General features: G+C 40.5%; 1 protein-coding gene across 3 annotated transcripts in view; it reads left to right on the forward strand.

The window, feature by feature from the left end:
• The first annotated feature begins 3,844 nt into the window (after positions 1–3,844).
• Positions 3,845–22,458, forward strand: part of galnt1 (UDP-N-acetyl-alpha-D-galactosamine:polypeptide N-acetylgalactosaminyltransferase 1) — a 131,071-nt gene continuing 112,457 nt past the window's right edge. For 2 of the 3 annotated variants that reach the window (XM_029259980.1, XM_029259982.1), the window contains exon 1: positions 3,845–4,232. The gene's annotated coding sequence lies outside the window, so the exon portion shown is untranslated. Of the gene's footprint in view, positions 4,233–5,059; positions 5,081–22,458 lie in introns of those variants that run through there. The other variant, XM_029259981.1, reaches the window with a different exon arrangement.

Below are 22,458 nucleotides of genomic sequence, written 5' to 3' on the forward strand. Positions count from 1 at the left end.
TTTAAGAAAAGGGGTCAGGCAAACTGGAAAACATACAGAAATATTTCCATGGAATATAATCACTCATGTTTAATAGATGTGTCACAGCAGAGTCTGGCACCAGTTTATTGCCAAAAGAGGAGACATGTCCAATTGTACGAGAAAAATTAGGAGCACAGCTCTGCTAACGTCCGGCACAAAAGACTGTCGGAATATTAACTCGAGTATCTGGTTTCCTCCTCAATGATTTGATTATGATACCTGATTCCATTCATATTGTACAGGAAAGGACTATTACGAGTGCATGATATTATCATCTGCGCTGCCTTCTGAGGAAATGGGAAAAGGTAATATCTGCAGGTAACTTAATTCCCCGTCTTTGCCTCCTGAGTTCAGGATGGCTCTTATGAGCAGTCCTGATCGCAGGGTTTCTGCATGAGAACATGGTCAGACGACCCAAAAGGTCATTTCTTCAGCAAACATCTACGAGATCCTCGCATTTGTGAAAACTCAACTACAGCGGGTCTCACCTTCCTAACTGGAGGCTCAAATCAGATTCCCGCAGGCGGCATCGTACACAAACCTAGGCAGACTGTAACACAGCCATGAAATATTACATACATTAATCAACTTTAACCAACCGGAACACCACTTTATGCTTTTCTTTATTTCATTATATGGTATTTCTTATTTCCAGAGACTTTAGATAAATATATCCTTGCCAAGGCAGTATCTATTTAGGAAATAATTGTTGGGAAAATACAATTATTTCCAGCTATGCTTGCACCACATCATATATTATGATTATAAAGCGGGTAATATGTGCATGGCATTACAGAAATGGATATTTTAATTGCTGCAGACAAGTAACAATAACTGAGGAGCAAATAAAAATGTTATACAAAGCAATTAACATTATAATAATTTCCCCCCTGGAAAAATGGAACCGTTCCAAACACTTGTTTATACTTAACACAGCTGTTAAAGTCCATTTGCCACTGGCTGCTAATTCAGAAAGCGGTTGCTGAGCCAGTTTCCCCTGTACCACGATAAGTCATTTTGCTTGTGGACATCTCAGAACTCACATCACAAAAATGCTGCTGTAAAGACCCATGGCAGTATTCCTCCAACATGAGCCATAAATTTAAATAAAATGTTCAGTTTAAAATTGAATGGTGCTCCCCTTTGCAGTTATTCTCTTTGGTAGAAGTCTATGCGGAGAAAAATAACCTGAGGCTAACATATTTCTTCTGCTGCAGGACATAAAGTGACCCACTGTGTCACAAAAGAAAACATTAGTCTTACTGTTGCTATGTTTTATAAAACCTGTTTATTGTGAACAAAAAGTAAATCTCCTGCCATTGATCCTTGAGGCTTGTGATAGTGATATAAAAATAACGCGACGCTCCAATAACCGTGGGTGGATGTAAAGCAAAGGTCAGAGATTGTGTTTTAATCTTTTTCAAAGGTCTTTTCGTGCATTTTTTGCATTTCTCTCTAATTTTGGAGGGTTACTGAGTCTGAAGCACAACACTTACCCCCACACCAAGGGTGAACACTGGAACACACCATGAGATGGGAAGAGACATTCTGAGGGGAGTGCTGTTCACCCAGTTCCACCTGCAGCCCCCATGTGGACACCCAGCTGGTGTCAGTGATGCTGTGAGGGGCAACGAGAGCACCCCCCAGTCATTTGACCCACATGAGGGCACAGGGCACGATTTGTCCCCCCCCAGCCCCCTTATCACGGACATACAGTGTGCCACACAGCAGGGACTCGAACACAGACAATCACAGTTCTGTACTCTTTATACGGTGACTTTGAATGTACAGCTGATGTAAATAATACAAAAATCCAAATTACACGTATTATGAAAAGGATCCAGGGACAGCTGGTAGTGTAGTGGTTAGAGCTGCTGCCTTTGGACGCAAAGGCTGCAGATTTGAGTCTCCCCTCCAGCTGTAGTACCCTTGAGCAATGTACTTACCCTAAATTGTTCCTATGAAAAAAATTACCCAGCTGTATAAATGGGTAAATAAATATAAGTAGCTTAACATTGTAAATGGCTTTGGAGAAAAGTGTCAGAATAATGTAAATGGTATAACTCATGCGCAACTGAACTGGGTTAGAAAGCTGTTATGTTGGTACTTCTACTCGCTATATAGTTCTGAGACAACAGATGTGTGCACCTGGGGAGGAGGGGGGTACCATTTGGATCTATCATGAGTATTATATATTATCCCTAATTTCTTGGAGGGGATTAAAACTTTGTGAAATCGGTGGAAATGTTTCAATCGCCTCATAAAACAACCTCGGATTACATGTCATCCTCAAATCTATTACCTGAAATTATTGCGATAGTAAATTAATTCTGTTTCAATTAGCAGTCTAATGGCTCGAGCAGTCACACGTCGGAGGCGGCGTCACGAGGGAATACAGAAAACATCCCACTCAATATAACAGATTAGAAAAGATTTGACTGCAGCTTGTTAAAGGAGCTTTTTTTACACAAAACAAATTCCTACATCCTCATTTTAATTAGCTGTGGGGAGAAATTTCAAATATCTAGAACCATTAAATATTCAGTTTATAACCTTTCATGCAAATCCCTCATTAATAAACTCTACACATTTCCTGTTTTAGAAGAGATTCCCGATCCATTGAAAGCAGACATCTCCTCTCAATGAACTGCCATTTAGCTGTAACGGGCAGATTTACACCTGCATGTCAAACAGTGGGCTGTAGAAATGATCAGAATATTACATTTACATGTATTCATTTAGCAGACACTTTTCTCCAAAGTGACGTACATCTCATAGAAAATATAATATCTGAAATTCTTTCCCAGGTTTTTCATTCTCTGATTATTTCAGTTATGACATTCCTATAACAACAACAACAACAACAATAATAATAATTAATAATAATAAACCAGATACAAGAAAAGTTTTTTTTTCCCCTCAGGCCATCACTCTCATAAACTCCCCTATAGGTCTCCTGTCAATGCCACACCACTTTTTGTTATTTACTTCTTATTTATTTACTTTTTTAGTATTTCTACTACTATTAATTCTCTCATTTGTATATTCTGTAAATATGTTATTTATCTATTTATTCTGTAATTAGTGTCAGCTGTTTTGTTTGTAAATACTGGGGGTGCCTAGAACCACCATCAAATTCCTTGTGTCCACTGGCCAATAAAACTCATTCTGATACTAATAATAATAATAATAATAATAATAATTCACTTATATGATAAGATGATCGGGTTCCTTAGCAAATGCGAAATAATTCAACTTGTTCTTTCACTGTAATTAAACGAGGCGACTGACTGACACAAATTTCGTTACATCGATTGAAATTCTTCGCAACAAAACAGGACAAACTGCCAAAGTTACTGAATGCACGTGAAATGATAGAGCAAAGGGTTCGAACAAGAAAAAAGTAGTACAAGAGAAGGACCAAACAAATAATCTTCTTACAAACTTGAAACTAGTAGTACTAAACGAACAGCAGGCCCAGAACAAAGATAATAAATGATACTGAAAACTAAAAAAAAGTGTTATGAGCTAGAAAATATTTTAAAATGTTATTCAACTTATTGGTGAAGGACATCATGTGTGATATACAATGACAAAAGGTAATGAATATAAAAAATGTTACAATTTAACACATCGGAAATATACAAACGCTGCAAAGCAACGGAGCTCAAAGTTTTTAAACAAGACAAGATACAAGGATAGTTCACTAGGGCTCGCTCGCGATGAGCGCGTCCACGTCCCTCTCGTCGGTGACGCGCCTCTCTGGGCGATCTCCTTCCGGGTTCCGGCTGCAGTGGGAGGGCCCGAAGCCGACGCCGGGCGTCGCGCGACGAGCAGCGGACAGCAGGACGGCGCAGAGCACAGAGTGGCGAGCGGGAGCCTGACGGCGCGCGCTCGCTCCGCTGCTCCGTTTATCCCCGCCAATCAGCACGCAAAAGGAGCCCGCTGGGCGCGATGAGCGACGGTTTTATCTTGCTTTTACCTTTTACCTTCCGCTTTTTGCTGTCGCGGATTTTTACGCCTCTCCTTTTTTGGATTAATTTCTGCGCTTCAGACGGAATTTGAGCTGTGGGACCGGCGGCGGTCGACGAGCGCAGAGAGAGCCCGGAGATCAGAGAGAGAGAGGCGGCCGTCGGGGTTCCAGAGTTCCCCCCTCTACCCAAACATCTGCCTTTATGCCTTCGCTGATGGATTTTACCCCAATTTATTAGGTATTCTGACTCGTCATATGCCACTTTTCTTCAGATTTGTGCTTAGTCTCGTTCTAAAACACGCGTTTAGAGGGATTTTCTAGCCCGTTCCGCTAGTAGACTGGCGCTCGAGCTCAATGAGACTCTTTCATTACCTGTAAAAAAAAAAAAAAATAATAATTGGAAAGGGGGAAAATAAGAAACCCTAGGAAAACACGCGGCTTTGGCTCCAACCTCGGGGGAACGGGAAGGTAGTGAAATTGTGAAGGTTACTGTCTCTCCGTCCTCAGCCGCTCATACTAGGCATAGTTTAACAAACTAGGCGGTAAAATAAGAACTGCGGCGGGTCGGTGTTGGTACCGCGGTTCGGATCACTCATCTTCATCTTGATCTTCCGGCTGAAATGGATCACTGACTGAGTATAAAACGAACGCTCATCTTTTTATGATCATAATCATTGTGGCAAAGTGTGAGTGCAATACTATAGACTAGTACACAGCAACATGTCACATCACTTTTCTTTTTACCGCCGACTCAACAGCGTATGTTTATCAGAGTGTATATTAACTCGAAAAGGAAACGTTTGGGCACATTTCAGCCAATGTTCTCTTTTCCCGCTACATCATCATGTACCTCAGCCAGGCGGCGCGTGCGGCGTATCGCAACATGTGCTCTCGCGAGCGGTGCGCTCTGGGCGTCGCGCGCTGAGTAATTGTGGATCCTGTCGTCGCCGCGAAACGTTTTCCAAGTCAAAACGAGCCTTCTTCGGTGCAGCTTGTGCTGTTTGTTGGACTTGCGGAAGAAGGGAAAGAGCCGCCTTGGAGGCGGGTAGGTTGACTGGTGATCCCCGAACCGTCACCCATCAACAGGTCCGTGCTTTTTTCTCCCCGTAACCAGCTCATCTCCCCCCCCCCCCCCCACTTTTATCGATTTGTGCCTCTTTCAAAAGTAATCATAATCCGGAAAGAACTGTTCATTGATTATTTCCCAACGCCCAGGCACAGTGCTGTCTCAGTCTGCGTGGATGGGCTCCTAACATCTTTATAATAACCAAGTTTACAACATTAGACGTGGGAACGGGTCAGCAATTAGATTACTTAGAGAGAGGATCCTTCGCTCAGGATTCGGGAAGGACGATGGAAATGTAATTTACTTAAAAATTCTGGCATGATTACTCATATTTCTAAAGGAGAAGAGGTAAGGGAAACGGGTCATCTTAGCCGGACCTTTTCTTTTTATTCAGGCTTGTGGGTTTGGAAAATATCTGGTTTTATTTGCTAACTTATGCCCTGTTGAAAACAGCTGATGTAACCAGAGAAAATGAGTTTAACAAGTTCTGTGATTATATTTCTTATGACTTTGGAAATGTGTTTTAAATGCAGTCATGCGCTACAGATCTCTGCTGTTCAATTAAAAAGATACTTATGTAACTTGTCAGTTTGAGATACTTTTTTATGAGAGCTGCGTGAATAGATGTTTAATTGACTGCGCTCCATTACTAGAGCAAGTCCTATTATTCGTATGTGCATTATATTGCAAAGTGATACTGTTCAACGGCGTTCATGTAGAGAATTGTATGTATGCCCTTTGTCAACTTGAGCGATTGATTCAATCATGCCTGCTCTCCGATTATATGGAAATACATCATACGGTTGACTTAGGCAGCATTTTGTCGTGGCTGTTACTGCCTGCCTGAGGGAAATGAATCACGTTGGTGGGAAGAGAAGTGTGGATGTTTTCGGTGGAGTGGGACATTTCCAGATCTGCTGTTTGCTATGCCTTAAACGGCAGGCGAGTGTCCTACTGCCCTCTGCGGCTGCAGGGTGCTCGGGGCTCTGAGGGACAATGGTGCTATTTTGCACAACAGCGGTATAATCCAACGAGGCGGGAGTTGGGTTTCCACTGGCACCTGGCGGTGCGGGGTATAGGAATGCCATTGTTGCCCTGGGGTCTCGTGGTCCAATACTTTGGAAGTGGGTGGAAATGACTTTGCTTGTGTGTGGGACACGCACAAGGAGTGCTTTTTTCCCCCCGCTGAGTTAATAGAGAGCAGTAATAATGAAAATAATGGAGCAAAATTAGTCTTAAGTATTTTGATGAACCGTTATTCAATATGGTTGGACTGATGGCAGAAGTGAACAGGCACAGGTTTGGTAGGTTTGAGCCTTAGTTCACAGTGAAAAGATCAGGCCAGATTCCGGGATTAGGTGTTTTCAAGAGCCAAAGGTCGTGTAGATCTGTGATTTTATGACATTGCAGTAACAGTTCAGAAACATTGTCATGGCAGGTGAGAGACCAGCCTTTGCACCCCACCCTGTTCAGAGAGGGATTGATGTTATCAGCTGGTAAGATTTATTGTCACATGAAGGGACACCACCAGTCAATGTGCTCCTTTACTCAGGCTTTATGTGTCCATGGGACCGTTGGTGTTATTAGTTGTAAGTTTTACAACAGTTTACTATTAGTTTAGCCTAGGATGTGATAGATTGTTAACTCCTTGTTTTAATGTTGCCGATGGATTGCTAATTAGTCCTTTACAATGCAGATGTTTTTTGATGCTCAGTATATCCTATTACATCTGAAAATCAAATTTTTATTTTATTAAGTTAGTCATTGATTTCCAGAGTCATTTGCTTCTAGCTAATCTTCTTATCAAAGAGCAGAAGGAGTATGATGTATAATGGAAATATTGACATTCATTTACTCCTGTGTCTTTGATTTCATGTAGTGCCTCAATTTAAACACTCCTTAATGGCATTTTTGCCTGCATCTTCAATTATGCACATATGTATAATCTGCATAGAAGCAGATTAGTTATTTATTATTTTGTACCTTAAACCTTTATTAAAGTTGTGCTTCATAAAGATGAGAAATCCATGCTTTGTTTAATCTTCAGCACAAGTGATATTTTAAGCTTGTTCCAAGACAAGTTTCATGAGAAAGATGCTCTCAGTAGATTTGCTTCTTCCATAAAAAGAAAACATGAACAGCTGCACATCTTCCAAAGATAGAATTTGGGTTTGAGATTATGGACGAAGTACGGTGTAAATGTGCAGAGCAATTTTTGAAACACATTTTAGTACCACATGTTTCAGACCTGTCAAAGTAGTGGCATTCGATGGGCATGGAAACTTGATTCAGATGTGAGTTGTCATGACAGAGCTGACTCAGTGGTGAAGGGGCAGCAGGAGGCTTTGGTCTTAGGAAACGAGTGCTGGCACCAGAAGATTGCAAGTTTGATTCCTGAATGCAGAAGTTATTGTGTTACATACACAGAATGCATCCTGTTTTAGCACAAAGTGCTATGTTTTAAGCTGTTACTGTTTGGACAGTAACATGAAACTCATATGGGTCTTTACATACTGGGTTATTACAAACGTCGGAGCTGGGATGTAGTTCATACATCTGCACAAATGTTTTGCTTTTGAAGTAGCTATGTGTCAGTAGATCACTACCTGGTCCCAGTAGTTTTGCAGATACACAACTATGCCATGTAATTTCTTTGAATAAATTGAGAGCATTTGATGAACCAGATGGCAAAGTTGAACGTTCCATAAGGAGACCAGAGATAAGGCGGTGCGTAGCATCGGTGCCCTTGAAACCGGATCTTGAGGGTCTGGATAGCTATCACTGGGGCTGTTATTATTGCAGCGCCCTTTCTGAAATGGGAGCTTGTTTGATGTCGGGCGATCCGGGGCTGGCGTTGAGCGCAGTGACTTCTGATTTGATCATGTCAGGGATAATGTTGCGCAGAAGTGGGTCATCGTTGGCCCCGGGGGGGCCTTCGTAGGCCATACAAAAGGAGCACTTCAAGGGAATAACAAACAAATCTTTGTCAACTCTCTGTTGCCTCTGTTTCTTCTGATGGTTCTTGGTGCCACATTGGACCGTTGAGGGCATTGAACGGTTTGTTGTTGTGGTCTTTTTTTTTTTTTCCTCCCCCCCTCCAGAAAAGATTTTAGTTGCTTTCACTAGATAATGTTTTTTTTAACGCTTGGTGCCAAAAATTCTTTGTGTTTTGAAAGTAGTTTTAAATAAATTGTCACCAGAATATGCTTGCTCTTTATAATTTATGCTTGACTGCAATGATGAAAAATTCTGTGCACTCAGATTGCATTATCTTACATATCTTAGTTTTACAGATTTTTGTAAATGAATGAGTTGTTGAAACAATTTCTCTATATTCATTTATAATTGTTATATATTATTCATTTATAAAATAATGAATAATTGTTTTAGGTTAAGAATTACACTTTTTCCTCCTTTACAGATCCCCCAAATCAGTTTAGATTTTTGTAGACAGAAATAATATATTTATTCAGCTATTTTCTTATTGCTAGCTTTTTTCTTTTCCCCGAATTACTAACTGAAATCACCTGCAGTTTATGACTTGGTGTTTGTGGGCATGATGGGCATGTGTGGCTACCCTGTGATGGACTGACGTCATATACTGTAGGTTGTATCTTAACTAACCTTTCCTGCTTTGCTTCTGGGGTAGGTCAAGGATCACCACTATCCTGACTTGGGCAAATGGTTTATGATAATGAATGAGCGAAGTTTAATATTTAAATACCTTTTCTATAAAGCAGTACAATACATGCTTGCATTTGGCTTACATAGGATTTTGACTTGCATTTGTTTGGCTTTCTCTGGTAAAATTTCAGTGGCTATATTTTCTGTCCCTTGATGTTATTCTTTCATAAAAAATTACTGGTTAAAATCTGAGGTAACACAGTAATTATCTTGCAAACCCTGTTTTTTTACTAGTTAGTTCTCTATGGCAGTTAAAGTATAGCCTATGTAAAATATGGTGATGCTTATGATCCTACTGGCTCTGTGGTTATGGGACTTTTATGGATGGATGATGATATGTTCTTGTTTCACTAGCTGTTTTTGTATTGTTCTTGATATGGTTGTGAGCCTCCATCCTAATTCACGGGTTGTTATAGCTAGCAGCCAACTTGGTAACTAAAATACAGGATAAGCTGACCCAAGATAGGCGATAAATGTCGGGTTCTCTGCCATGGAGCCACAGGAGACGAGAACTTTTTTTAAAAAAATGATGTTTGGCAAGAAAAAATGCACCATAACAGGTGACCTGTCTAACAAACAAATACAGAGAATTTCAAATAGTCTGAATATGAATTACAGTAACGGGTGGGTATCTGTGGATATCAAAGTTGTGCCCAGGAGCATTTGTGGACACCAAAGGAAAATTCATATGTACCGATTACAGTATTGTGGTATATGTTGGTTAGCTTACAACTGATGATAAAATAATGTTCAAGAATAAACTCCCTGTAGTTTATCCGGTTTTTAGCAATACCCTGATTGTGGTGAAAAGATGACTGCATTCTGTACACTGAGTCATTGGTGAGTTATCATTTAGGACTGTCCCTAAATTATGGCTCATGGGAGTCCAACAATGATGTTCACTTCAGGGCATTGCAGGTTTTGTTAAATATAGCTGGTGTCAAGCTTGTCCAGCCTTTTGATGAAATATGTTATCTTTGCAAGTGTGCGACTTGTGTGACATTTTGCTGTTATATCTTTTCCTTTGTGGGTTGTTTGATAATGTACTGTACGTTTTGTGACCTGTCAGAAGCATATATTTTGTTAATATGCTGCCATGGCACTTTTTAAAATGAAAAGTAAAATGATAGGAATAAACCTGTAGTGTAAAAGCCGTGCAGTAATGTACCAGTGTGTTATGGCTCATTATGTTAAATGCAGCTTCTGTATTTGTCATGATTTCTGAAGAAATGTTTTCAGATAAGGGCATCTAGTAAATGAATAAGTGTCTGGTGATGAATAAATATGGCATCTATCCTCAAGGAGGAATGTGTTTTTCATACTGTGCCTTTGCTAACGTGGCAGCTGCAGTATGTATGATGACTCCGCTCGAGAGAACTGACTGGCACTTGTTTGCACGCGTCACGTTTTGGTCTGGATTCCTTTGTGACTGTGTATCTGTAAGTATGTGCAGAGGGGGTTATGGCATGCATGTGGTAACTGCTGTTACTGGTTCTATTTTCACCTACCCATGAGTCTCACAGTGCAGGGTGCTAGTCTTGGGTACACCTTGGAAGGCAGAGAGACCCCCCCAAGTTTTGAAAGGCGGGACTTCTTGGGTGAAGTGTTGCTGTTCTTTGTTAAAGTTTAGTTGAGAAGTTCAAGATACAAAGATGTCTTCAGTGAGATGCCTAGCATACTCCCTGCTTGTCTCTTAGAAATGGACTCTTCATCCCTCTAAGGGCTTTGTATTACCACCGCTCTCTGTGTTGACTTGGAGTCCCTATTTACACAAGATGATTAATTTCCAGCCACTACAGGAAGGAGTCCAACTGTATGGGAATGTATCTGGGATAAATGGAGTTTTAAGTATTTCAAATTCATTTTTTTAAATTCTTCTCACCCACAGGCACTGTTGCCCAGAAAATTTTGAATTCAAAGAAGATTAAGTAAATAATTGGTTTAAGATTTTTTAACTGGTAGCTTGATTTATCTTAAACTTTCAATGGCAACAGATTACTGCCCTTGGACAAACACTCGTTTCTCGCTGTTTTCGGAAAATAGTGCTTGGTTGCATTTTAAAAGGTACAGAAAAATGTAAAACACTGAACTGTCAGTTTGGCTGGTCACATGCCAGTCTCATATGGTTTATTGTTTAATACTTTGAGATAAACCCAGTGGAGGAACACTAGGCTTGTAATCCATGAGGAATTAGATGAGTGCATTTTTGTTGGAGACACACACAGGGCTAATGAGGTTATATCAAGTAAGAAGGCCAAGTTTCTGGGAAGATGATGCCCTGTGTGCCTTATAGCTACTCCAGAATCAGTTTAGATGGTTTTTTAGGTGTAAGGTACTACTGTGAATCAGAGCTTCTTTTTGAGAAGAGTCCATTTCCTTTGTCTGAAATGTGAACCATATGACTCAGAAATAGTCCTTGAACATAGATGACCCTGTCGCTGAAAGAACGACTGCATTCCTGTATGGGCTGTGAAACTGCTCCAGGTGATGTTTCTGGAGATGCACAGATGATCTCTAACTTGCGTGAGCTTTGTCTGCTGCTGGCACAGGAGCAGAGAGCGGAGCCTCCCTCATGCTGTGTACGGTTAGATTGCTTTGACCTTTGGATTGCACAAATGCAAGGTCCCCCCCCACTAAGGGAGCATGCCTTTTTGCAAGGTCAAGCACCTGCTGACTTGACATAATCACACTCTTTTGTTTTACATTTTTCTGTGTGGAACAGTTCCATCCTCCTGCTCTTTGCGTGATGAGTTTGCCATACCTTCACTTGCTGTAGGTAAGCATCCATTGTATCCAGCTATAGATGCAGAATTTAATACAAGGTATGCGCCGCTTTCCGACGTTTCGGGCAGCGACGGACCGCATACATGACTGTCATGGTGGTCCCATAAAAATACAATGGACTGAAAAATTCCTATCAAAGAGCGATGACGTAGCCGTCGTATGGGTCATAATGCGATGCATCACTCACATGTTTTAAGCGTGTTTTGTAAACAAACCAACTGTGCTGCCAGACATATGAAAGTATATACGATTTATGTATAGTACATAATGCATGCTAATGATAATGAACAACTTACTCATTTATGTATTTACTGTACAGTAGTTTTTACTGTTATTTTAGAGTGAACTCCTTCTACCTGAATTTCTGTAATGTAAGACAGTACTGTACACTCCATGGTGTTCGCTCAGCGACAAAGTCGAACTGTGACTGGTTTCACATAACGTAACCCCGTCGTTAAGTGGCACCTGTATTTCTGTTAGTAGTTCACTGTTTAAGAATTGCGATGGCTTCACTACACAAGATTAGTTCTTGGATGTCTGCTTGGTTGCAGAAGCACACAACCTTATGTACATTACCTTACATTTGTTAATTTAGCTGATGCTTTTCTCCAAAGCAACTCAAACTGTCTACAATTTTATACCCATTTCTACAGCTGGGCAATTTCACTGGTGCAATTTAGGGTGAGTGCCTTGCTCAAGGCTGCAGCTAGAGGTGGGATTCAGACTTGCACGCTTTGGATCCAAAGGCAGTAGCTCTGACCACTACACTACCAGCTACACAACATTTTTTTTTTTTTTTTTTTTTTTTTTTTAAGGATATCAAATGATGTGAAAAGCTGTGGTGCTGATGAGCAAACACTTAGCAGAACATCTGATTCTTGCAAGGGAACAGCTGAATGAAGTTAACATCTTGCCTCATTTATAGAGTTTCCTTCAAAGGCAGCACCTTTCAGGTGTATGGCCTTTCACTCATTCCCCTCTGTTTCCCCTTCCCTCAGTTGTCTTTTTTCCACCTGGGATTTTTACTAGCCGCATTTAATTTTACAGTGAGGAGGGTGTTTGAGTGAGCTGGTTCCCTACATCTTAGTCAAGGGGCTTTTCACTCCTCTCCCCCTTTAGATTGTTACCTCATCACGGAAGTTGTTTGTTTTAGGTGATGGGTGCAATTTCTGGAGCCAGACAGATCAGTCTGAGCTGCTGCATGCGGATCCAGATCTCATCCCTGAAGAGTGGTCTGAAAGAAAATGGATATTAAACATACAGGAGGAGCTGCTTCTGCCCTGTCAGTGTCAGCACAATGCATTTGAATGGTGGCACAGCTCCTCCATTTGACTTGAATCTGTCTGCTGTTGGTGTCTGATCTACCTTTCTGACATGTGATGAGCCACTGTTGAGAGGTTATGAGAGTTGTCCTCATGGTATATTTTGAAAGTTTTTCAGGAAACCTCAGCAAAGATTCTGTTTGGCTTTGCATTTCAAATGAGTGTAACAGTTTCTTGGGGCTGTGTACAGTCTGCAATTGGAGGGATATTTGTTCATGTTGACTTACAGCACAAAATATTTTTTGCTGTACCCAGGTCTGTGTTTCTAATAACGGTGAACTGTATTCAGGAGGAAATGGTGAATTTTTCCATGAGCATTCCACAGTCTGAAGAAGAGGATGTTCTTTCATTAGTTTTGATAACTCTTTCAGGCAGCCTTCGTAAAGAAATGCAATTGAAAAATGCTGAAATAGGTACTTAGCATCTTATATGAGGGTTTTTTCCCTTCTGGTTATCAGAAGTTGCTGTCTGAAATCTAGAAGAACTTTGTGGTTTCCACTGGTGAAAGCCAAACTGTTTGGAAGCACTCAGTTTTGAGGAAGTTTTTGCATGTCCTTATTAAGCGACCCAAATGTCTGTCTTCAGACCTTCCTTGATTTTTATAAATTTCTTAAATGTAGAGGTTGAAGTTTGTGAAGATTATTGAAAACCAATGCATGAATAGAAGTCTCTATTAGACATTTCAGAAGATTGGCAGGTAACATGTAGCCAAACCCATAGGTATGATTTTAGTGAGCATGTGAAAACTATAGACTTGAAGAAAGATCTTTTATAAGAAGTCATTTTAAGTATTTCACACCCCCCCCCCCCCCCCCCCCCCCCCCCCCCAAAATAATGTGTAAAATCCATGAAGACATTTGCCAAATGATATGCTCAGTCATGTTAAGTATTTGTAACTACATCATTAAACCCATTAAATTTGTTATACAGGTCTGAGACTGGTTCATTTACGTACTAACTAATTATGATGACTGCCAGCAAATATAGCATATGAGGTAAGATAATAAATATGCTAATGCCCCCCCCCCCCCCCCCCCCGTAGTCTGTTTGTTTCTGCCTTGAGTGGGTATGAGGTAGCTTTTCTCAAAATAGACTATTTTGTGCACTTTCCTGTGAGCCTGGAGAGGCATTAATTAAGCAAAAGACCACTTTTTTTGATTGCTTAAAAATTTTGCAAAGGGTCAGAGGTAAGACATTATGTACGCTCAGACTTAATGCACAGAGATGAATAAAGTTAAAATGCACTCTGTTTCTGAATGATATTTTTTCATAAAAATATTGTTTGCAGATAGCATGGTGACTGAGGAGCTCTGACCTTAGCTGTAAGGATGATGGGTCTTGTCTTTCAAGGGTTTGAGCTCTCGTAGTTTTTTGAAACACACCTATTCAAAACTGCCTCAGTGAAACATCCAGTGTACAAATGAGCAAGATGTGGAATTGTACAACTTTTTAATAAAAAGTGTTAAATAAAAAATGGCATGTGTCAGTGTGAAATGTGATAGTTTATTTAATGTAAGTTTATTATAGTGGTTGAATAGGTTCTCTGGTTGGGTGTCTTGCCCCGCTCACATTATCTTTCGACCAATCAGGAAATTAGCGGTGGAGCTGTCCTTTTTTGAGGTTAAAACCATATTTTCTAGGGCAAAAGCTTTGCAGACGCACTTCAGAATGAGGCCTGCTGCTGTGTTGCTGTTGTGCTGCCCTTCACTTCATCCTTCGCTGTAAGTGCTGCCGCTCAAAACTATTTTTATCGTCCTCTTTTTTTTCAGTTGGAACTGTTAGTTCATTGTCGTGTTCTGTTCTGGCAAAATCTTTTCAATCACTTAAGATTTAGTTTTAGTTGTATTCTATCCATAATGTACATGGCTAGGAGACACTTCAGTCACTGTGGTGTTATTTTTGTTTTTTGTGCTGTTTCTGGTCCTTTGGACAACTAATAAATTGAAGCTGTCCTCTTTGATTTGCTTTTCATATTGTTGTCAGGTGGCATTGCATGGAAATGAACCTTGCGTTTAACAAGTGAATGGATGTTAAGGATACCACAGGTGTCTCCCTCCTAACACGTCCTGCTGCCTTCCATTCTTCAGATGCTCTTGTATGGCACTAGACAGCAGCTGAAAACTGAGAAAACTGAGAAACCCTTATGTTACACAGTTGCCCAATAAAATATTGATATTTCAGCTTGTAATGAATGACTGCTGGGGCATAGGCCTTGCTCTGCATAAAACATGGGAAAGTTTTGATCTGATCATCAGCAGTGAAAATTAGATCTTCCTCACTATGCTGCTAAGACTGACTTGTTTGGAATTATTTTTTTAAGATGGATTAGCTGCTTGATGATACCAACTGAAAATAAATTGCAGGTCAGATACGTTAGTAGTTTGACAGCCTCAATAGTTTGAGAGCAAACACTGCTTATTAAATACATATGGCTGTAAAGGGAAGGAGAGATCTGTTTGGAGACAGAGCAAGACTTGTTTCACAAGAGTGTTGATTAGTCTGGGCTCTACATGGCAGGGGGAGAAGTGGTTACAGTATAGTAAAAACTTGCACACTGAATTTCTCAGAAAATGTCACTACAGTGAGATAATCTGAAAAGAAGACACCGGTGTCATTAGAAATGGTGGAAAGTGGTAAACTAGCTGCTTGGAAGTTGCCAAAATCATTTTTTTCTGTGCTGCCATCTTACATAGCATCTGTGGTTAGAAGTGAGAGGTGGAACTTGGTGATCTCTCATGAAACTGGCACTCAAGGAGCTGCACACCACACAATAGACCTTCACTACAAGAAACTAGGGATGATTTGGATTCTACCACAACTGTTTATCAGGGTGAGTTGTGGTCGTCATTGCTGAAACATGGTTTTGTATAATCCAGAAAGGATGTCGCTTCTTGTGGCTGACTGACTGTCCCCAACTGCTGTACATGCACTTGAGAGCATTAGTCAATGAATATCCTTCAGTCTTAAAGATGAAGACTGCACCACATGTTTAATTTATGCTCCATTCAATGCCAGTTGTCATCATCGTGTCTAAATGCAACTTCTTCATTGTTCCTTTGAACTTGAGAGTGCTGGTGAAGGAAGTCTGCTACCTGACAGAACACTTTGTAAAGTGCCAAGGAAAATGATGTACCTGCACAATAGGCTGTGAGATTGCAGACAATAAAGGAAAACAATTACTTTGGAGGAGACTTGGGTCGTACTGTGTTGCCAGCCTTGCCGGTCTGCCAGAGACGTGCCAATCCTATTACATGGAACAGCCTCTTGGTTGAGATTAAAGGGTCAGAACCAACTAGCAAAGTGACAGCCATGAGCACGGCTAATGACGACCTCAAACACTTACTAAAGTCTCCATTTGATTTTTTTTTTAATTTATTTAAAAAAGGCCTTCAGTTGCATTTGTACTGAAAAACAAGGGGTGAGAATGTTTGTTTTCTAATATTTGCAATTACAGTGACCTGTGCGTACTGCATTTATTTTAATTGGGCCTGTACACAGGCTTGTTTACCAACTTCAGGGCTTCTAGTGGCATGCTGTTTTACAGTGATTCATCCTTCTGTCTCTTTGTGTGATCCAGGGCCTTACGTAGATACAAATTAGATTTTGGGCCAGCCAGCATTTTAGTTTTGTTTGCATTATTGAAATGTTTCAATATAAGAGGAAGTACATCAGCAGAAAATGAAAAATTGAAGTTATGATCAGTTGTGGGGATGCAATGGTGCAGCGAGCTTGGCCAGATCCTGCTCTCTGGTGGGTCTGGGGTTTAAGTCCCACTTAGGGTGCCTTGCAACGGGCTGGCGTCCCATCTTGGGTGTGTCCCCTCTCCCTCCAGCCTTACACCCTGTATGTTGCTGGGTTAGGCTTCGGCTTGCTGCAGCCCCGCTTAGGACAAGCGGTTTCAGACTCTGTGTGTGTGACAGAGATCAGTTGTCCAATCGTATTGTGCAAGTTACAAGGTCCATGTCATCCCAGTAGTCTTCTCTTGAGGAGCTGTGTCTCAAAGGTGGTTTTATTAAGCCAGAAAGGTGGTAGGGGCTGCCCTCATTTGCTTTAATTTGGGTTGAAGTCTGGTGGCTCCTTCAGTGACAAAATGTCGTGAAACGCAAAATCGGCTTACTTTTTGACATGTATTTTTGCACACCCCTTCTGAAAGGCATACATTGAAGATGGACAGTCTACAGATGGAGCCAACAGGTTGGGCAGATGCGAGGAATGCAGGCCACAGACTGCCGGGGAGGAGCAGGGATGATTTTACGCCCAAGAGGAGTCCTTTACTGAGGTCTGCACAAGTAGTCCACCAGACCTTAGGACCTTGGAGGTTTTTTTGGATAGGTGCCCAGGACAGCAGTTTTTTGTCTTCATTAAACTGCCAGGACCTGGAGAAATTACATGTAGAAGAACAGCAGAGCAGTCAGAGACCTGCGTGAACTCCATGCCAAGCTGGATTAACGCCTTCCTTGCTGCTTGCTGTGGACTAGTACGAGTGCCACTGAAACTATATTTTTGTGTCACCATTTGTCAGTCACGAAGAAAGGGGCCACATCAAATTTCTATCAAAAAATATAAATCTCCATGTACTCTCTGAGATTTTGAATTTAACGAGTAGCTTTTGGTCTTCGTGCATACAAAAGAAATGAAAGTTGTTAAAGAACTAAAATTGAAAATGATGCATATTTGCGAGCTCAGGAAGGCAATTGCTTGTACACCTTCAAAACAAAGACCTGATTTACCAGGTATCATGCTATAAAGTGAGCAGAACTGTAAAATGGTGTCAAATGCCTGTTAAGGTAAGGTTATTGCTACTTTAGCAAAGTAGCCATCTCTCCTAATGAATCCTGCTGGTTAATTTTTTTGTACTTTGACACTGTCAGAGCTGTGGTTAAAAAAAGTATTCTGTAAATGAAGAATATTACATTGAATACTTAGTCTTCAATTGATTACTAAATTGGCTGAATATTAAATATCGAACAATAGTATTTTTAATAGGAGTCTAGGTAGCTATTGGAGTTCAAGAAAATCCCTTTTCCTTCTACCTTTAGTGAAATATTTGCTTTTCAGTCTATATTGATGATGCGTCCAGCTGTAGCATGTGCTATTAGTGGTTTAATGTACACATTTGAAAAGGTGTCGGATCCAGGTAGCACATGCTGCCATGCTTGTCTGCAGAAATTTTATATTTTTTAATTTTAATGTCTTTTTTGTCTGCAGATGTTGTATAACATACGGGTTCGAAGCTCACCTCACAGCTGGAAGGAAAAGGTTGCATTTTGCAATATCTTAGGTTACATGTGAAGGTGTGTTTAACAGTGGAGAACAATAGAGCGAAAGCTGTTGGATACTTGAATAATACATTTTGTAACATATAAGCCTCTTGTATTGTATAGTTGAATACTGTATATTTTTTTTCTCTTGAAAGGGTTTTAAAGCTGGCACAATCTCTTGAGTCTGCCCTTACCAGGCAATGTAAAGCAGGAACTGTCTCCAAACATATGTTACTGCTCATCTTCCTGCAGATTTTCCCCCCTTTGAAGGGTCTCTGTGCTGAACCTAAAATTCTGTTCTCAACAGAAATGCTGAAATAAAAGCATTTTTTTCATGTATAAGCGTAAAGTGTCTGCACTTTTTATAATGTGTATCTGTAGAAACTTGTCATTGAGCTTGGTGTAATGGGGCCAGACTGTGCAGGCAGAGCACTAAATGTATATAGTTATGTAATCATGTCAAGCTGTAGTAATTTGAGAATGATTATGTCCTGTTGAAGGGGGAAAAAGGAGCCACATCATCTTATATTGATGCTGACCAGTGAAAAAAGAAATTGACCCTTTTCCAACCTTTAAAGCATTCCTCCTACTGCTGCGTTGAAGATCTTAGTGTAGTTTCTTTGATTTTTACATCTGACTGCTGATCAGATGTTTTACGTAACTGAAAACCTCATGCGATTCTAAGAGTTCCATCCAAGAAATTCACATTTTGGTGCTTTGGGGAAAATTGGGGGAGGGAGTGGATTTTTATAAGGGCAAGTGTTTGTGAAGGCTTCTCACAGTGTAGTCAGTCTCCAGCCGGGTTGCTCCACATCAGGAGCGTGACAAGTTCTCACCAAAGCTCTTGTTGGAGATTCACACCAAGTCCCAGGATCACCTCTGCTGCTGCAGAGGAGGCACTTACAACATTTCCAGATGTCACACAGGTGCAAAACATCCTTTGACTTTCTTGGTGTAGGTGCAGCTGCCTGTCAGGACATCTGGCAGGGTAATGTATGGAAGATCTCAATAGTGTCTATCACCATGGTAACTGTGTTGCATCACTCTTCCTATCTTTGGGATCTAAGGACTGTGGCTGTTTTTGCAATCTTGATTTAGGGATTAATGATGAAACCCACACACAAAAATAACTAGTTCTGACAAAGATTGCATTATGTATATCCACGAAGGAGTTTCATTGTTAAAGAAAGTAAAATTGTAAGTGCAAGTGCATGTCTTTGTCTGGACTTCTCTGCTGATCCGAAGGTGTTGACTGACTCTTTGATCTAACTTTGGACATTGATGGTCACTTCCTCCTTGTACAAGAACCATGACTCATCTCTGGACACCTCTGTTCTGAATCTTTCATTTTTACTAAATTTTCAAATTTGGCTGAGACACAATACCTGCATGATGACAACTGAACATGAAGAATGACTTTTTTCATTGAAGAATGTCCAACTTGCAAATACACATTTGTATGGTAATGGGAACTTTTGTTAACTTCCCGTTTCAAAAGATTTATAGTTTTATGACGTGCAAATAAATGCAGTGGAATGCAGTGAGAACTACAGTACCATCTGGCTAAAATGAGGAAATATTCAGTTTGATTTACTTCAAATATTTCACATAGATCTCAGCTTTTTTAGCAGAAGTCAAATAAAAATCTGTGTCAGAAGCAGCAGGACTGTGAACTGTACCGAGATGACTGGAGAACACCCCAGGAGTGTTCTCCGACAGGAATTGTAAACTGTTGGTGCCAAGGACTACTGGGTAGCGGACAAAAAAGAAACACCCGCATGGAGGTGTTGAAAAGGGAGTTGGGCCATGGTGCAGCCTGCACACCCTTGGGCACTCTCTAGCATCTAGTTGTTTTTAATACACTCTTGTGCAGGGCCTGAGAGTTTGCTGATCTAGTATGGATAAGTGAAGAGTGCAGCCAGATTAAATCACTGGACTCTAGTATGGTGAAAGAGTTAATGTAGAGACAAACTCTTAACTGGAGTCTAGATTTTCAAGACTCGATGGTTATAAATTTTGGAATCCACTCCCACACTCCTCTGCCTTTCCGATTCATCCTTTGGGTATTTTTGAACTGGCTTGATGAATACGCAAGGCGAGAAAAGCCTATAATTATTGCACAATACAGGATTATAAATATTGCCTGTAAGTATTAGCTGACACAATGGAATGGGAGATATTTAAATAGAACCTATTGTCTGTGGTAGGATTTGGTCCCTTTCACTTGGCTTGCATGGCTGCATGGACTGTCCAGAATAGTAAACCCTAAGAGGCATACCGCAGACAGGGTGCCAAAGGTAACAGCAGGGCACTTGAACAGTTCTTTAAATGGAGAAAGGCTTTTTAAAACTAAAGATGGCACATTATTTTAGAAGGGAGGTTTTTAATTTGTCTCTTCCCACATGGTAATGGTTGATGTTATATGTTCAGATGTTAGCTGTATCATGTTGTCAGATTGGCGATGGATAGGATGATGATCTCCTGTAACATTATCAACATTGCTGAAGTATAGCAAATATAATACTTGTGTACGGGCATCGACATTCATGTTGATAAAAGATATCAGTGATTTGATTTTCTAATATCATTGATAAAATTATATGCATATTAGTTGCTTAGTAGGTGCTTTGTCCATACTGACTGCTATTGTTCTGAAATACTCTTTCATCTGTTGATAGCATAAGGTATTTAGGTTAAGGGCTTTGCTCAGTGGTGCTTCTGGGACTTTTTGGTTCTTGGCTCAATGTGATAGCTGCTGTTGCTTTCATCATCAGATCCACCCGCTGCTTTTTCATGTTATTTAGTTATTAACCGTTATTTCTGGCATCTTGGTACAAGGGGACTTACAATGTTTAGTTTGTACACTAAGCAGCTTTCACTGGATGTGGATGGGGAAAATAGTGTAGTCCTTGCTTGAGCGTTTCTCTGTGTTTGTGCTGACCCATTTTTATGGTCGAATGACGGGCTTATACAGCTCGTAAAGATGCTGGATGAATCCCTCGCTTAGGCTTTGTCCGGAAGCAATACAGGACAAAACACGAGCAAGAAGGAAACCATTCTGGCATCCATTTGGTCCTGCTGAATTTCCTCTGGTCTCAGACACAGCTTAGTTTGTCTAGATGAACGCTGTTGCTCTGACCACTTGCGCCGCAGAAATTCTAAAACTTTTTGTTTTAGAGGTGCTCTCATATTTATAACTTTTAGTGAAATTGCACGATTTCACATAATTCTCTCTGCCTCTCGTTTTTCTTTATGCAACTACTCGTGTGATGTACATTGGTTCGTATGGTGGAAAGTAATTGTACTTTAGTCACGTTTCTCTACTAATTTAATGCACACATTGTGTTTTCTATGAGATGTACGTCGCTTTGGAGAAAAGTGTCTCCTAAATGAATAAATGTAAATTTCTGTAACGCAAAAAAGGAAAAGAGAAAAATTAGAGCTTTTCTCCACAGTAGTAATTGTACTTATATTTTGTATCCAGAAGGTCTTTTGTGCTTTGCAGATAATTTCATGTTATTTCTTGTCATGTTAGAGGAGCTCATAAATGATAGTAACCGCCCCCCCCAACACACACAACCAAACATGCCAGCCTTTTTGTTAAACCTCCGAGTTACTGGCACTGTTATCAGCGCATCTCCGAAGTGCAAATTACTGGTCTGTTAAATGTGTTTTATTGCTCGATGTTTCTTTAAATCGTTTGGCTTATAGGGTACGCTAATGGGTCAGTCCGGCTAAAGTAGTGCCATTTGGGGCTTTGCACTAATCAAATGAGCGTCCTGAGATGGGCTGTGGGATTGCTCTGGATTCATCAGTACTGGCCTTGAAGAAATGCCTTTTTCTGGTGTGCCTGCTTCTACTTATCCTCCTTTAATTTGCAGGGACTTCATGTACCAGAGTGCTGTTTGCATGGCTCTCCACTGAACATCTGGCCAAACCTTGAAGTGTCTGCAGGATTCTGGCTCAAGTCAAGACCCCCATTTTATGTAACGATGTTTGCAAGGGGGTTATATTTCTGAGAGCTCCATTTTCAGTACCCTCTCATTAATTAGGGGCTTTTTTGAATGTGAACCCATTAGACATTTACGCCTTGTGAGCAGTGTGTGCATGTTGTGAGACAAATGTAAGTTGCAGTTTCCCCCCATTTTCACAGTTTACTGTTTTGAGACATTAAATGTTACAAACAGTGTTATAATGGTCAAGTTATGAATTTTGAAGGGCAGAAATATTATCTTGTTTATTTTAAACAGCATTTCCTTCTTATCTGTCCTGTTCTGTATCAGACAATGTGACCTGTTTAGCATCCAAGAGGACAGATGGAATTATTGCTTTTTAATGCCATCCTAT

Source organism: Scleropages formosus, chromosome 18, assembly GCF_900964775.1.
Source record: "Scleropages formosus chromosome 18, fSclFor1.1, whole genome shotgun sequence".
Lineage (NCBI taxonomy): Eukaryota > Metazoa > Chordata > Actinopteri > Osteoglossiformes > Osteoglossidae > Scleropages > Scleropages formosus.